The following is an 18,223-nucleotide window of genomic DNA, read 5'->3' as shown; positions in this document are numbered from 1 at the left end:
ATTCCAAACCATCGGAGAGTACTGTAGAAAATTTTTCTATTACCATCATTTCCATCACCCAATCTTGTACCTAATGGCTTAATATGCTACTTTATTATCTTTCCCTATGCATGTGCAAGCACATCTGCAAACCTATGAAAGCATATTTCAGACTGCATATACCTTATTTAAGAAAATAACTTATATATTCCTTAACATTTGTGCTGTGTTTGGACTTAAAGTTCTTTATCCTGTGCTTTTCATAACACCATAACTTTCCATTTAATGTCTGCTATAACTTATTTCAACAGGTCCCAACTGATGGCCTTTGAGTTTATTTCAATTTCTTGCTAATGCAAACAATGCTACAATGGATGACTTTGCTCATACATCATTTTGCTTGGGTTTCAACATAGATAATGAATATATTCTTAGGCTACATTTGTTCTTTTTGGATTTGATAAGATAAAAATCACCTTCCATGGAAGTTGCACTTATTTACATTCATACCATCACAGCATTTTTCTTGCCATTTCTATCCCCAACACATATTTTTCTGTTTCTACCATCCTCACATGTAAAAGCATTTATTTGTGAAGATTGTAGAGAAGAATATACACACACAAATGAATCAGTGAATTTTCACAAGCTGAACAACCCTGTGTGACTTGCACCCAGATCTAGAAACAGAATTGCCAGTATTGCAAAGACCTCTCCGGTGTATCCAGAAACCCCACCCAAAGGTGCTATCTACCTGACTTATAGCAACATGTTAATCTGCCTGTTTTGAGTTAATGTGAATTGAATCCATGTGGTTTATGTACCTGAATTCTTTCACTTGAAGTATTTTGTTTTGTTTTTGGTGGGGAAGATTAATACATATTTTTACATAAAGAAGTGATTTGCCCACTCACATTGCTGAACCAGTTTACATTCTATAGCTGATAGGTATTTGATTTTGCTTTTACAAAAAGTGCTTTTGTGAATACTGATAGATGTCTTTCAGTGTACCTGAATACATACATCTCTTTGAAGCATATTTCTAGAAGTAAAACTACTGGATCACACAGTATACACATATTCAATGTTAATAGATGCTATTACATTACTTTCTGTGTACTCATAAGCACTTACTTCCCAGCAGCATGTATTAATCCATGTAATTTTACATCTGTATTTAAACTTGAGATTGTCTACTTTCTTCATTTTTGCTATTCTAATACAGTGTGTATTAATGCAGTATTAATTTGACATTCTCTTAATATGAACAAAGATGAGGCTGTACTATAAGAAATAAGAAAAAGAATTCTTGAATTCTACTGGCTAACCAATCAAAACACAGGAAGTGGATATATGCTAGCCAACGCTGCTCCCACCCCACTCAGCGGTCACCACTACTCCCCACCTGACCCTGGCAAGCCCGCTGGACTTACTGTTCTGCTGTCTTTCCTGCTTTCCTGCATTTTAAGCTGAGCGTGACAGATAGACTATTCCTGTAAAGTCATGATTAAGCTTGTACTGAAGTTCTGCACAAACCCTTCTGTGCTTATTTTATCCTCTCTTCCCACAATTACCTCCATACTGCACAAACATTACCTTCTTGCTTTATTCTATTTCAATCCACTCATTGACTTTTTTTTCCTTAAATACCCCAACCATGTTTTGTCTGTGTGTCTGTGATTTTAGTGACACCAGCCCTCCCTTACAATGCAATCCTTAAGAAATTCTCACTGCTAACTATTCAATGTCTTCATGATTTTTCTTAGATATCTCCATTTCCATAAAGCTCACCCTGACCACTGTCATCTCTGATGTGGGCTATTGATATCCACTATTTTACTCTTTTACCCCCACAGAAATGAATCAGCAGCATATAAAGTAAAATCAAAATAAAATAAGTTGAAAATATTTCACCATGTATAGGTCAGGCTGTCAAGCTCCTATAAAAACAGGAACTATGCTTAAAGAAAGCAGTGTCAGAAATTCCTAGACATATGACTCAATTGCCAGCTCTTAGGACTTGTATTGGTTTCAATTTATACTATAATTTTCACCTCAGGAATTGACAAAGTCTCAACCATTCTTAAGAAAGATACATTATATGAAAGCAAAAAGGAAACAAAAGTGAAGGGACACATGAATAAAATATTTTTTAAGTAGTGCTTGAATTGTGTAAGAGGACTACTTTGTGATGAACACTAGATACCTAGAATAACATAATTAGATAAATTGTATTCCAAAGAGTAAACTGCTATATAAGCACTGGAATGTAAAATAAATATAGAGATATTGGCGGATGACATATTATAGGTAAAAACTGTGGTGTAATTAAAGAATCACTAACACATTTTTTCTACCTGGACATTCAATATGTATTCTTATTTGTAGACAGTTTTAAGGTTATGATGGGTGATTCATCTTTACCTCTGACATTTTTGTTTTGCAACTTTTCAATAGTGAACATGACCTGCATTAGTAACAAGAAAAATGACTTTCATGAAATAAACCATACAAAATAAAATAAAAACAAGAGTAGAGCCATGTAAAGTGGCACATGCCTTTAATCCCAGCATTCAGGAGGCAGAGATAGGAAGATTGCTGTGAGTTCAAGGCCACCCTGAGACTACATAGTGAATTCCAGGTTAGCCTGGGCTAGAGTGAAACTCTACCTTGAAAACCAAAAACAAAAGCAAACAACAACAACAACAACAACAAAGAAACCCAACAAACCCCACAAGTAGAGACATAGGAAGTATTGGAAATTGGATAAAGATGTATCTCATAATAACCCAAACCCTTGAACTGAGCTCTCAGAAGCCAGTGAGTAATTTTGATTCCTCCTACAAGAAGAAAAGGGAACATGTACATTAGGAATGTAGTCATGATATGAAAGCCAGACAAGAATCTTATGTGATTTTTAAATGGCATTTTTACATATCTTAGACTAGCTGTAACTTTGAGTTGCAATATTAAGACCAAAGGAGACCTAATGGAGCCTGACTTTGTTATTTTCCTTAGATGCCTCTATAGCACCCTGGGGACCTTTAGCTGAATGTCTCTGTGTCCTCCCTCTAGCTGGCTGGCCAGGCTCTGTACTCCCAGTATATGCCCCCAGAGTTTCTGCAACCTGCTCTAGGCTTCTCAGGGAGAGTGATCAGTTTAGTTTCCTTTCTTATGATGACATGATTCTTAGTCCAGTGGTTAGCTCTAAACAGAATTTCACAAATCTGCCTATTATCATGTCAGTGACACACCAGGAGAACAAAGCACACTGGAAATCTGTATAGCTTTTATAGTTTGTGCACTTACACCTATCTGACTTGGAATTACACACAGACTTTCTGAGAAGTTATATGAATATATTGCTCTGCATACAATACTTCTGTATCATATCTCCTAAATGAACATGGTTAAAATAGTGACAGTGATCACACATTTGACAAGATCCTGGTACACAAAAATTTTATGTTACCATTTATATAAAGACTCATGTGCCTACAGAGAATATGGAGATAGTGGTAAATATTTAGTTTGGAAATTATTTTCTGGAACTGAGGAGGTAGCTCAGTGTTAAAGTGCTCACCTTTAATTCATACAGTTCTTGCTTTATCCAGTTTCCACAAAAGAAAGTTACTTCTTAAGACTCACCAGCAAGATCAATTCCTTCTTAGAAAGGTATTTTGATTTCATTGTTGCACATAAATAAACAATTAAATTATATACCTTACAGAATTTATTCTTGTATGCAATTTAAACTATATATGGCACTGCAACAATTGTTCCATTATTAAAATGATGAAATTATAAAAATTTAAGGAATGGTACAAAACCACCATGATGTAGAAATATGCTTCAGAATTTTTATTTCTTTCTTCTCTCTTCAAGGTCATTTTATTTATGACATTCTTCTTTATAAAGAGTTTAAACCATTGACCCAAAATGTTATTTTTACTTGTAAAAAGGTCAATTTTAGTTTTGAATTTGGTTATAATTATCTACCAGATCTAGTCAAGCACTCTAGGCAAAACATATATAATACATTTTTTACACTTGAATCAAGACTGATACTAACTCCTGACTTTAACATTAACTAGGTGGTAAATATCTCAAACTCTATGGTTTTCTTGATAACTAGTCAGATCAAAATGTGAATCTATATATATAAACTATAAATATGACTAAAAGTAGAAAAATAATAGTATAGATGTTTCATATTCCTATCAAAAACCCAGAGAGAGTGAAGCACTAGTTAGAAACAAAATTCATTATCAATATATATGCAAATAAGTTTGATAGTTTATGAATTTTATTTGCTTACCCTTTGTGCAAATCCATGTTTTTCATGTAACTAAAATGGGACCACTAGTGCTATATACATTAACTTCTATGTTAAGAAAATCCTAAGCATCTACTATATACTTAGTCACTTTCCTTAAGAGCTATTACCTATAAACATCACCATTCCATCCACTGTGATTGTTAATGAATTATTACTGTCTTTTTCTAACAGGTGACTCTATGCATACTCACCCACAATGTTTCTTTTAAAGCTTTAATATGAATATAATATTAAATTATCAAGTCATTCATTTTGAGGAACATGCAATATTATTTGACTATGTTCTTCATTCTTAAAATTTTTATTTGGATGAATTATGGAAGGCATATTTTGATAAACTGTTAAAATTCATCTTTTATGAAAACGTGAAATACACAACAAATGTACATATGAAAGGGCCATTTCATGAATTTCCCTGTCATCTTCAAGTTGTTTAATAGATTTTGTGATGAATTTTTTTTTTTCGTTTTGAAAATTTTTTTTTTAACTTGATTTATTAGTTTTGTTTTTTTTCATCAAATGCAGGCAGTTTGGTACCATTGTTTAGGCTCATCTATGATCTACCCCCTCCCATTAGACCATCCTTGTTGATGTAAATGGGTCGTGCATTGTGGAGTTAGTCCCCAGTTATTGGTGTGCTAAATGTCTCTGCAGATGAATTTTTAGAACATCTCTCTTAGAAAACACTGGACAAGAAAGTCTTTAAAGACGCAGACAGCAGATTCTATGCACAGCAGCTTTGGGTTCATCTCTGACAACCTTACTAGACTAAAAGATACTTCCCTACTTATGGTTTTTCCAGTGAAAATTGACACATTCCTCATATAATTACATTGAAACAACAGTTAATCTTCCAACAATCATCCCCATGCTGTTTCTCTTAAAATCTTCCTGTTGAAACCCATAACTTAACTCCAAACTTTTCTTTGAGTTCTGGCATTTAAAAAGCCACATTATAAAGCTATATTTATCACTTTCTTTTAGTGTCCCTGGTTTCATGATTCCCTTCCATTTCTTCTTGATTTCTTTCTATTCCAGCAATACCTTTTGTCTACCATGCCAGTCTATGCAGGAATATCCCATGAATTTCTTGTCTGTCCTTTCTGTCTTAATGGATTCGTTCCTTTTCTTACTAGTTTAATCCTTGAAAACAACACTCCCCAGTTAGAGGTCTTTTGTTCTCTCCTTGCATATATGTACTGCCAAGAGGAGAAAGCAATTCCCTTCTGTGTGCCCCAGGCTGGCCTTAAACTCACAATTCTCTTGCCTCATCTTTGTGAGTGTTGGGATTTTAGACATACACCATCATTCCAAGCTCGTACAGCATGCTTTTCTCATATCAATTTGTTCACTGAACAACCACCCACAGAGACACTGAGAAAATACAAATGAGTACCATGTAGTCCCCCATGTGGCAGGATAGTTTAGTAGTAGAGAAAATCAATCACAAATAAGTAATATAGATCGCAAGTAGTAGCCTATTAAGCAACTATACATGTATGAGAACAAGCCTGTATGAGTAAGTCTGACAAATAATAGAAAATAAAGTACACATGTTGCCTCCTTCATGGAACTTATATTTCTTTAAAGATAGATATTGAATGCAGTCACTTAAATAGTGCTCAGAACCTACTCATTTATGACCTTGTTTTTGATGCTGAAGGATCATTCCATGCTTTGTGTTCTGAAGACAAATATGGTATGAAACAGAATGCTTTGACCTACATTTTATGCATGTTAGGCTTCTGGAACTAATGGACTGAAATCACAGTGCTCATGGCTTCCTGGCCACTGCGTGTTGCAGTTGCATATGAACTGCAGTGGGAGGCTCCAACCATAAGGCCATTTGGAACTGTAATTTATCTTCACCTGCATGGTCATATTTCATCTTAACATTGATATCCCAGACTGATAGTGTTTACAGGGATTGGTTCTTCTTTGCTTACAAATCTCTGAGTACTGGGTATATTGAAAATGAGTTTTATAATCAGTTAATTTTTTTGATTTACCAAACATAATCAAAGATGATGAAAATGTCTGTTTTCTTAGAAGAAAGAGATCCCAATGGCTTCAAGCAAAGATATTCTTTAGAAAAATTCTGTAGACTTCCAAGGCAAAAACATCAAATCAATCAAAAATTAAATATGCTCATATGCAATGTAACATTTGATCTTAATTTCAATGCTTTGGGGGATAGTACAGTAAATGCCAGTTGTTCACATAGGTGGCTATAAATGACTCAAATCTGTCAGTCAGAGACCTTAGGATTCTAAAGTATAGAGCCTATACTAATCAGGAAAGAAGAATGTGGATGTATCTATCTGTAGTAAGGAGAGTGTCTGCTTTAGATCAGAAGTTGCACTAAAATATTATGTTGTTAACTTGTATTAGCACATGAGAAATAAGAGATGCATGGTGTGGAACTTTGAATGGAAAATGTCTGCCACAGCCTCATGTGTTTGTAATTAAGCCTCATACTTAATTCCCAGCTCTGGGAGGTAGAACCTTCCTGGAAGAGGTTTATTACTGGGGTGGGCCTTGAGGTTTTTCTCATCTAGCCCCTCTGCATGTTCAGAACTGGCATGATTTCCTACTACCACCTTGCTGAAGTGTGATAATATAAGCCAGCGTCCTAATCCTGCCACACTTTCCTTACCATGATGAAACTTCTACTTAAACCTTTAAGTTGAAATAAACCTGTTCCTTCCATAAGCTACTTCAGATGGGATATTTGTCTCATTACTGAGAAGATAACTGGAACACATGATGACCCAAAGGAACCAGACAAAGTAAAAATTCTCTAGGCAAGCACAAAAAGTAAAACTATCTGGTCCTGTTTTATTTGATTATGACACTTGAAGATATGTTCACTGGTACTGAACTGTAAGGTTGTTGCAGATCTCCTACTACAGTTCTGACAATGAAAGGCATATACATATCACCATGCTCCTAACTTTAAACAACTCAGATTTCCCTGAATCTCATCACTTATTATCTCATACTCTTATAAATATTGCTATTATTTTATATAACACTAGCAGTATTATATTGACCTCAAAGTAGACACAAGAAGCCTGAAATCATGGATTTAGTCAGTTCACTAACTTCTAAAAGTAGTTGAGCTAGTAGGAGCTATAAAGAGGCTTTATTGGACTGGAGCCATGGCTCACAAACTAAGGCACTTGCCTGCAAAACCTAAAGACCTGCGTTTGACTCCTCAGTACTCACATAATACCAGAAGTACAAGGTGGCACATACATCTGGAGTTTTTTCAGTGGCTAGAGGCCCTGGCACACCATTCTCTCTCTTTCCATTAGCCTCTTTCTCTCTCTCTGTTTCTTTCTCTCTCTCTCTGATAAATAAAATATTTTTTTAGGGCTAGAGAGATGGCTTAGCAGTTAAGCGCTTGCCTATGAAGCCTAAAGACCCCGGTTCGAGGCTCGGTTCCCCAGGTCCCACGTTAGCCAGATGCACAAGGGGGCGCACGTGTCTGGAGTTCGTTTGCAGAGGCTGGAGGCCCTGGCGCGCCCATTCTCTCTCTCTCCCTCTATCTGTCTTTCTCTCTGTGTCTGTCGCTCTCAAATAAATAAATAAATAAATAAATAAATGAATGAATAAATAAAATATTTTTTTAATAAACAAGTGGCTTCCTTAAGGGGAAAAATAACCTACAGTGGAAAGAAAATACTTTATTTTGCTCCAAGCCCTTCGAAGGCATGCATCTGATCCTGATGAAGAAATGATGGCAGTGAAAGTGTTCCCTGATGCCAACTCTGCTGGCTCTGCCATCCCGGTATCATATGTACACTTTGCTTTGTTAGTAATATCATTAATGACTTAGCCATGGGCATTTCATCAGCACTCTAGGACTTCTGTCCATTTTAACTGTGGAATTCTGCTTAGCCCTCAGACCTGCTACAGTGGCAAATGATTGATGGAGCTAATGAAAAGCCTGCCAAATAAATCCCATATTGAAATAATGTTACCAATTCAGCATAAAACCCAAAGATGTTTTCCCTTTATGATAACTGCTGAACAGAACTTCTATAGTTTTCTGTGCAAAAATTTTAAATTGACATTGATCTTGTTGTCAGTGACACAACTGAAAATCCCTTTCTATATGATGAAAAGACTGCTCTGTGGTGAGCAGACATGACTGCAGGAATGTGGTGAAAGTAAATTGATATGTGAGCCTTAGTGGACTTATGGCAGCCTTCATTATTCCTCATCTTTGTAAATTTCTTCTTTTACCCCCAATATCTGCTTTCATAGACATCCTTGATGGGAGAATCAGAGAATATATTTTATCAAAGGATAAAGTATACTAGAGTCCTAACATTCTTTGCACAGCAGGGAAACAAAATAAATAAAATTTCCCTTTGAATTCTGTACCTAGCTATGCTCTCAGGAGTGTTAATTAATTGAAAAATGCTGCCAAGAATAAGGGCTCATCCAACTCTGAAAATGAACCTGGGGTTGTGCTAGTATTTGTTAACAGATAAAAGAAAAAATGTTTTCAGAAAGATTGCTGAGTTTTTATAAGGCATTTTTAAGATAGTTTTGATGTAAAAGGTTGATATATACCAGGTACATTTTTTTTTTTTACTTTTTGTTCAAAACAGCAATTTTTGGAATGAATGACACCAACCTATGATATTATATAATGTGATATCCCCAAAATAAAATGTCTGAACATCAGATTTCCTCAGTGCCCTGAGGTTCAGAAGATGAGTGGGAAAAAAGACTCCAAAATAGGGCACAGGATTGAGAGCTGTGCAGAGAAAGTTACAACACATGAAGTAAGGGTTTTAAGAGCCCTTTTATCTACTTATTTCTTCTACTTTTCTTTTTTGCTACCAGCAGAATACTAGTAGTTACCTAATCAATCTGTTTCCTCTTTGATCTCATAATGCAGTATACTTAATTGTTAAGTTATTCTGTATGATTTTCCAATATGCTATATCCTATTCTGGATAGTGCTTGCAGATTCATAAAGGAGTTACTAATTTTACTGTGTATTGATGGAAAATTCTCAGAAATCTACATATACCAACTTCTCATTGATCCAAAGAACTGAGGCCACATATGTTTAAACTAGGATGTAAACTCTTTTCCTTTTATGTTTCTTATTTCATTAACTGTGTTCTTCATTGCTAGTAATTCTGACTGATTTTTCTTTCTATTTCCTTCTTTATGCTTAGTATTGACCTCTTTATTTCATTAAATTTGTGTCCTGTGTTTTCTTTGATTCCTTTGATTTCTTCTTTCATTCCTTTGATTTCTTCTTTGAGTTCTTTGAACATATTTATACTCATTCTTTTGAAATCTTTCTCAGGCATTTTCTCTAATTCATTCTCACTGGAGGTCATTTCTGATGTATTAATGCTTTTTGGTGTATTTATATTGTCTTGATTTTTGGTGTTTCTTGTGTTATAATGTATATATATTTTGCATCCTGGATTATTTACTTATTGGATTTTCGAGTTAGCTGGGCATTATTAGATGTATCAGACAATCTGATATATAACTTCAGGGTAGGAAGTTAAGGCATTAGGTGTGGCTCTCAAGACTCTCAGAGAGGGCTGGAGAGATGGCTTAGTGGTTAAGCGCTTGCCTATCAAGCCTAAGGACTCTGGTTCAAGGCTTGATTCCCCAGGACCCACGTTAGCCAAATGCACAAGGGGCGCGCACATCTGGAGGTCCTTTGCAGTGGCTAGGGACCCTGGCATGCCCATTCCCTATCTATCTATCTGCCTCTTTCTCTCTCTGTCTGTTGCTCTGAGATAAATAAATAAAAAAACAAAATTTAAAAAAAAGACTCTCAGAGAATTTATCCAAGAGTAGGTATTATGACCACCAGATCCTAACTAACTAACTGTCCCTTAGGGTGTGTGGTGCCCCACCCATACCCTTAATCCTGACAACAAGGAGGTTAAGATTTCTGATCTGTTGAGGGTACAAGTCAGCTTGTGACCAGGTGAGACCCTTCCCTGGTGTAATCCCAGTTACCTCTGCTCCTGCTTGAGTTCCCCTGTCCGTTCAAGTTGGCGTGGCTGGGTCCCTGGACTGCTGCTCTGTTTGCTGGAGCTGGGCACTGGTGGTGGGGGAGGGGAGGCTGCTGATGCTGCTCTACTTCTCTTGCTGTTCCACGTGTTCTTCTACCTTGTGATCTGCTCCTCCGTTGTTCACTGCCACTCTCCCTTTATGTTTCTTGAGTTTGTGGAGAGCTCTGATGTGAGTGGAAGCTCCCCTCGCCTGGCTTTTCCTGTGGCTCAAGTCGAGCCTGGCGGCTTTCTGGTGTGCCGCCACTGCTATCACAGTTGGTGGACCTTCCGGAGCTGCTTCTGCCAGCCTATGTGGGCTCTGGATGCTTTGGATCTCTTCTACTTCTCTGCTGCCATTTCAATTTCCTATACACCTCACATTTTAGTAAAAGTGTGTATTTTGCTGAGGGTTTTTTTTTTTTTTTTGGCTTTTTCCCCCTACACTGCTTGTGTGTGGTACCCTACGCTGCCATCTTAACCAGAAGTCTCTTGTTTCTTTAATGCTAACTATCCTATGCTTTATCTCCTTCCTTTATCTACTATTTTCTTAATTTATATACCACATACATATGGCATAGAGACACTGCTTGTGATACTTGATGTTATAATCCCTATCTTTTGCATATCAACTAAGATTAGCAAACATGAAACTAAGAAAATAGAGATATAGTCCTTATTTCACATTTCACATTTCTATGTCTTCAAATGCATTGTATTAGTAAACCTGAAGACTGGTGTCCTAGCTTTAGAGTTTATGGGGAGAGGGAAAGAAGTAAGGGAAGGTACATTTTTCTTCCAACATTGTTGTTTCTCCAATGTCATCAGATTTATTGTTCTAGTAGACCTGTGGGCTGATGTGCTATTTATGGAGCTTCATTACTGCATGTCTCCTGTCATTTCCCACTACATTGCCCTTGCATATTTCTACATAATTTTTATCATAACTGATGAAACTTTTTACTTTGAATGGAGTTAAAAGGGAATACTTCACTAGAGAACTCCAGCTATTAAGTGTAAGTCTTCCTCCCTTCAGAATATAAAGTTTAATCTTCTTCCCTCAAGGGTGGGCTGAATTCAGAGACTCCTTTCTCATGAATGGAGCATGGGGATGTTAACATGATCTGGAAGATCACCATCTTGGATGATGTCTTGTACTTACCAAGTGCCCCAAATAGAATGTGTTAAACAGCACTCCACATCTGTGGTATTCTTCCCCACAACCTATAACTGAAGTCTAGTCATTAAAAAAGAAAGAAGGAAAGAAAATGAGATGAATAAAACTAAGGCATATCCCACAAAATTATTTATCAATATTTTCTAAAAAAAATGGTAAGACTATATTATAAGTAATGAAAATCTGTGAGATAAATCAAAGATGAAAAGATGGTTAGGGGCTGAAGAGATGGTTTATCAGGTAATGCACTTGCCTGCAAAGCCAAAGGATGCCAGTTTGATTCTACAGGACCCATATAAAGCCAGATTCATAAGAGACACATGCATCTGGAGTTCATTTGTTGTAACTGAGAAAGGGCATTAGTGGAAAAACTGGAAAAAATTCTAAATGTAGTCTCTAGTGGAGTTAATAGCATCGTTAATGTTGATATCTGTTTTGACAAATATCCCATAATTATATAGGAGGCAAATGCTGGGGGAGGCTGTTGACATATGGGAATGTTATCTACTATCTTTGAATTTTATCTAAAACCCCCAAAGACATTTCATATTAAAAAGCATAAAAAGAAAGTGAACATATTTATTAAGCTTTTGCTTAATTCTTGTGCCTTTTGACACTGTAATTAAGAATTGGGAGAACCTTAATAACATCTCAAATAATGTTGGTAGGTAGGTATAACTGCCTCATATGGGCTTGGTCATCCTTCCATCTGCTGAATCTAATCGAAATTATCCTTGCACTAGAGTAAACTCAACACAAGTGTGAGATCTCACTAATAATTTTTCTAATAGTTTCCAATAGACATTTCACATTATTTCATCTTCTTATGCAAATTTATTCTGACAAGTCTACATTCTTCTACTGAAGGGAGATCTGATATGTAAGCCAGTAATTTAGAGTCTTGGAATTGCAAGCTGGAAATAGCCTCAAATGATCAGGCCTTACTTTCATTGTTTTATAAGAAGTCTTATTTTTCAATGAATATCCTTAGTGAAATTTATGAATGAGACAAAAGACAGGAGTTCTGATTTTCTTGGAAGCATGTTTATATAGCATCCCTCTTCTGTTTACAGTGTGTATTGGTTAACTTCATTCATTGTTGTGATCAAAGATCTGCAGAAAGCAACTTAAGGATCAAAAGGTTTATTTGGCTTACAGTTCTAGGGGATACATTCCATTATGGTGGGAAAGGCATGACACCAGAAGCAAGAAATCTGATGGTTACATTGCAATAGCAGTCAAGAAACAGGGTGAAAAGCAAGTGGAGATGGGCATTGGAACCTTAAGGCCTGCTCTGAGTGACCTACCTTCTCCAGCAAGACCCTACACCCTAAAAATTCTACAACCTTCCCAACAGTGCCACTAGCTATGGACAAAGTGTTCAAAAGCATGAGCCTTTGGGGAACGTTTCACATTACAAATGGAACATAGAACTTTAAGAGGTAGTCTTGGATTCAGTAGAACCCAGATGAAAACTACTATGACATCTTTTAGTTTTAATTGCTAGGAATACTAATGCTATAAGAAGCAAAATGATTTGATGTCATACACACACACACACACACACACACACACACACACACGTATTTGGTTTTCGAAGCAGGGTCTCAATCTAGCTCAGGCTAACCTGAAATTCATTATGTAGTCTCAGGGTGGCCTTGAACTCATGGCAATCTTCCTACTTTTGCCTCCCAAGTGCTGGGTTTAAATTAGGCATGAGCCACCATGCCCAGCCATAATTTTTAATGCATTCTAAGCTTTATTTATTTATTTGAGAGAGTCAGAGAGAAAGAGAGAGACATACCGACAGAGAGAATGGGCACACCAAGGCCTCCAACCACTGCAAATGAACTGCAGATGCATGTGCCACCTTGTGCATCTGGCTTACATGGAATCGAACCTGGGTCCTTTAGCTTTGCAAGCAAACACCTTAATTACCTAGACATCCCTCCATCCCCTATTATAAAATTTTTGACATGAAATCAGTAAAAATTTCTTGAGCATCTTTCTTAATGAATTTGGCAAGGCTTTCAAAATTGTTTTTAAAAAAGGCAAATTATACATTTTTCCATCATATTGGAATCCTAATTTTTTTCCCTGACAATGAAGATATTTTGACTTGATTTTAATGAAGATAATCTACCCTCTATTCTTATAGATTTCTTTTTTATAAACAAACAAACAGACAGACAGATTATTTTCTTCTTAGAGCCCCAAACACACCTATAAATACAGTGAGGATGAGCCTTCTGACTGAATGTGAAGTTAAGTTCTCCAAAGCAGCTCCTTTGAAATTAAAGATGCTGCAGACTATCTTTGACAAGGTAGGACATCAAAAATGGACTATGAACCATCTAGGTCCAAAATTACATTGCACTATATAACTGCTTAGAAGCCATTTACTCTCAAATTCATATGCAATTTAACCTTTTTGTGTACTATTAGTAAGCCTCTCAGTATGCATTACTAACTTTAACAGATATTTAGATTACACCAAGCCTAAAGCTAAGACTTCTGGAAGATAATATCTATACAAAGTATTTCTCCACTTAGCTGCAGCCTGCCTACCTAATATCCTCACTAACGTCCACATTGAAAGTTTTGATTTATGGATTATTTCTTTATAAAATCTTATGCAATCTGTTTCATGGTGGAACTACCAACCCAGTCTATGGTCATTCATATCTGGCTCAGAATAAACTTTTGTTTTTTATTTTCTTTAAAGCAGAGTAATTATTTCATGGCAGCAAAATTTTATAAATTATATTTTTAAATTAAAATCTGGTTTCAGTGAGTACTGTCACCTCCATATGAAGATTCATGGATTTCTCTAAAACTAGATCTATCCTTATAAAGTGAAATGTTATGAATGACATTCATATGAAGATTTGTGAGTCTGACACTGAGTTTACCCTTGTATATATAGTAGTGTGCCATTGAAAATGAAGCAATTAATTTAAAATGTATGCTGAATGTTACCAGATAACTTAGAGAGATTAAATTACCTTGGGATATAAATTAGAAATAACAGAGCTTGGGGGGAGGTATGACATCTTGCAGAACTCATATGAATAGGGTATCAGGAATCTGGGCTCTTCTTCTGATTAAGTCATAAATTTGATATGCTGGTAATATAATTTCCAAGGTTTTCAGCAAGAGTTGTACCAAGTTGTGATGGTGAAGAAGGCACAGCTCCACCTCTAACCCCACACACTGTCACTACAGCTGCCAGAGGTGGTCTTTCCAGAGAGTTCCACTCATACCTGGGATTAATAACCTCAACTCAGAAAGGAATTTCAGAACAAGCCAGTATAAAATCTAGTTGGTATTTATTAAACATATTTCAACACAGATTTAAAGCACATAGGTCAAGTCAGATAAGGAGTTTGGGGTGAAGGTAAGACACACAGAGAACATAGGTGTGGGCTTCTCAGAGAGCTCTTCCTTGTCATGTTAGAATTTATGTGCATTCTGTAACTTTGAAGCGTTTCTCAGGAACTTAAATATGATCACAGGATAGTTCTTGAGGAACACCAGACAGTATTATTATTGATGAAGTAAAATTCCAGATCTTGGAGAAGCAGAAAGGTAGATACCTTTCATGTAAACAAAGTTAATAATATGTTTGAGATTACCAGAAAATGTCAAGGAAAAGAAATAAGGCCTTACTCACGGTCATATGCATTTAGTCCTTAAACCTAGTTCATTGACTTTTAAAATACCACATCTAGTAAGATGGCGGCGTAGGTACCACGCCAAAGCAGCCTGGGAGGAGGGGGGAAAGACCAAAAACCCCAGCAAAATATACACTTTTACTAAAAAGTGAGGTGGATAGGAAATTGAAGCAGCAGCGGAGAGGTAGAAGAGATCCAGAGCATCCAGAGCCCGCACAGGCCAGCAAAAGCAGCCCTAGCAGCTCTGCCAACCGCGGTGGTGGTGGCGGCGGCGCACCAGAAAGCAGCCAGGCTCGGCTTCAGCCGCAGGAAAAGCCAGGTGCGGAGCTTCCCCTCACACTGGCACTCTCCGCAACTCAGGAAACGTGAAGGGAGAGTGGCAGTGAGCAACGGAGGAGCAGACTGCAAGGTAGAAGAACACTTGGAACAGCGAGAAAACCAGAGTAGCTGTGGCTCCCTCCCCTCCCCCACTGCCAGTGGCCAGCTCCAGCGAACAGAGCAGCAGTCCCGGGACCAGCCACGCCAACTTGGGCCGACAGCGGGACCCAAGCAGGAGCAGAGTTGGGCAGCAACATCAGCGGCTCCGGGACCAGTAACAGCGGCCCTAACAGCAGCAGATCTAGTAAAAGCAGCAGCAGCAGATGCAGCAGCAGACCCAGGAGCAGCAGCAGCAGCTTCAGTGGCAGCAGCGGCAGTGGACCCAGCAGCAGCAGCTTCAGCAGCAGCAGTGGCTCCAGAAGTGGCAGCTACAGCAGCAGCAGCAGGAGAGGCAGCAGCAGTGGTGGGCCCAGCAGCAGCAGCTGCAGCTGCTAACAGACCCACAGAGGCAGCTTTAGCAGCAGCAGTTCCAGCAGTGGGGGTGCTGAACTGCAGGGCCACAGTTGTCAGGCTCCGTGAAAGTGTATAAGTTATTATCAGTCATAGTAGATTATCAGCAGAGACTCAGATCATCTAGAAAGGAGGAAACTGGCCAGAATACCTCTAAGGCCCCTATGACCTGGGTCCATGTGACCACCTGCCTGCCTGGCACAGAGCTACAGGAGCTAAAAACAGGTGAAGTGATTTTCAACTTACATCAGCCTCCTTTCAAAGTCAAGAAACCTGAAGGGGAAGACAGCAGAGACCAGCTGAGCAGCTTCTGAGGGAGAACACAAATGGGACCAGCTGAGCAGCTTTGGGACAACTCCAGGTATCCTGTACAGTCTCACATCCTCCAACTTCCAGTGCCACAAACCACTGGAGACCTTATTCAGCTCTAAGTCACATGGCATCCAGCCCAGCTAATCAGAACATGAGATCCTGCTACCCAAGCAGCCTAACAGTCCACAGTGCAGGAGAGAGGAATCAAGGTGGACACTCAGTATTGGTGAAATTGGAAGCTATCCCGAAAGGTAGCAGGGCTTACTTACACAAAGCCAGATACATAGGCCTGTACTGGAAGTGCTAGTCTCTATCCATGTCAGGGCAGGTTATGAGTTACATTTTATTGATATTTTCTTGGTTTGTTTAACCATTCTCAAAAATACCGTATTTTGGTATTGACTATTGTTGCCTTTGACACTTCCTGATTTATAGGGCCTTTGTCTTTTTCTTTTATCATTATTGGAGGCAGGGTCTTACTCAGCACAAGGCTGTTCTGAAACCCACTTAAGACCAGAAATCTCAATGAATAAGTGTTTTTACACAGATTTCTATCATCAGGATAAGAATAGAGGATTGGAAACCAGGTGTGGTGTCACACACCTTTAATCTCAGAATTTTGGGAGGCAGAGGTAGGAGGATCACCATGAATTTGAGGCCACCCTGAGACTTCATGGTGAATTCCAGGTCAGCCTGGACTAGAGTATATCCCTACCTTGAAAACAGCAACAGCAGCAGCAGCAACAACAACAACAAAGAATAGAGGATTGGGCTGGACAGATGGCTTAGCAGTTAAGGCACTTGCCTGTGAAGTTTAAGGACTCATGTTCTACTCTCCAGATCCCACATAAGCCTGACAAACAGTGTCATAAGCATATAAGGTCGCACATGTGCACAAGGGGGCACATGCATCTGGAGTTCGACTGCAGTGGCTGGAGGCCCTGGTATGTCAGTTCTCTCTTCTAGCTCTCTCACATAAAAAGAATAGTAAGTTAATGAAGCATATTCCATTTTAATTAATATTTTCTTCTCTTTCTGGGACTGTGCTATGCCAATTTTTTTCACAGTTTTTGTTGGAAAAAGTCTTCTGCTCCCAGTAAGTTTGCATTTTTTCAAAGAAATGATGGCATATTTTAAAGTGATACTTATTAGTAAATCTTCGTGAAGGAAGTATAATTTGCATGCATGAAAATTATGCTCTTTTAAAAAGAAAAAAATCCATTCCCAGCTATTGTTTATGTTTTCTATAGCTGCTGTGGGAAGGCAGTCAATGGACTACCAGGAAAAATGAAGACATACATTTTAACAAATCATATAAAAAAGGGTCAATTATTAAACCATGATCTCTAAGCTCCTACCACATGTAAGATGGAGAGACAATATTCTGGCATGCTTTGTTGCCTCTTACTCTTTTTAGCACATATTTTCTGTGGTAAAATAAGCAATATATTTATATACATTTCATAAGAAGTCACCTTTTTTTTTTTTTTTTTTTTGAGGCAGTCCCAACTAACTGGCCTTCTTTTTTTTTTTTTTATGAGAGAAAGTGGGTGAGATAGAGAGGGGAAACTGGCACACCGGGACATTCACTCACTGCAATTGAACTCTAGATATGTGCTCCCTCTGGCATGCTTGCATAACTGTGTCAGGCTTATAGGGGACCAGGAGAGGTGAACTTAAGTCCTCAGGCTTCTCAGGCAAGTACCTTAACTGCTAAGTCATCTCTTCAGCTCCAAAAGTCACCTTGCTTTTGATTTGAATGGGTTGCAGCTTTTATTCTTTATTTTTTTTAAAATATTTTATTTTTGTTTATTTGACAGAGAAAGAGGAAGAGAGAGAGAGAATGGATGTGTCAGGGCTTCCAGCCACTACA

The sequence above is a fragment of the Jaculus jaculus genome, chromosome 19 (genome assembly GCF_020740685.1).
Source record: "Jaculus jaculus isolate mJacJac1 chromosome 19, mJacJac1.mat.Y.cur, whole genome shotgun sequence".
Lineage (NCBI taxonomy): Eukaryota > Metazoa > Chordata > Mammalia > Rodentia > Dipodidae > Jaculus > Jaculus jaculus.
The sequence above is the reverse complement of the archived record's forward strand: the minus strand, read 5'-3'. Positions refer to the sequence as shown.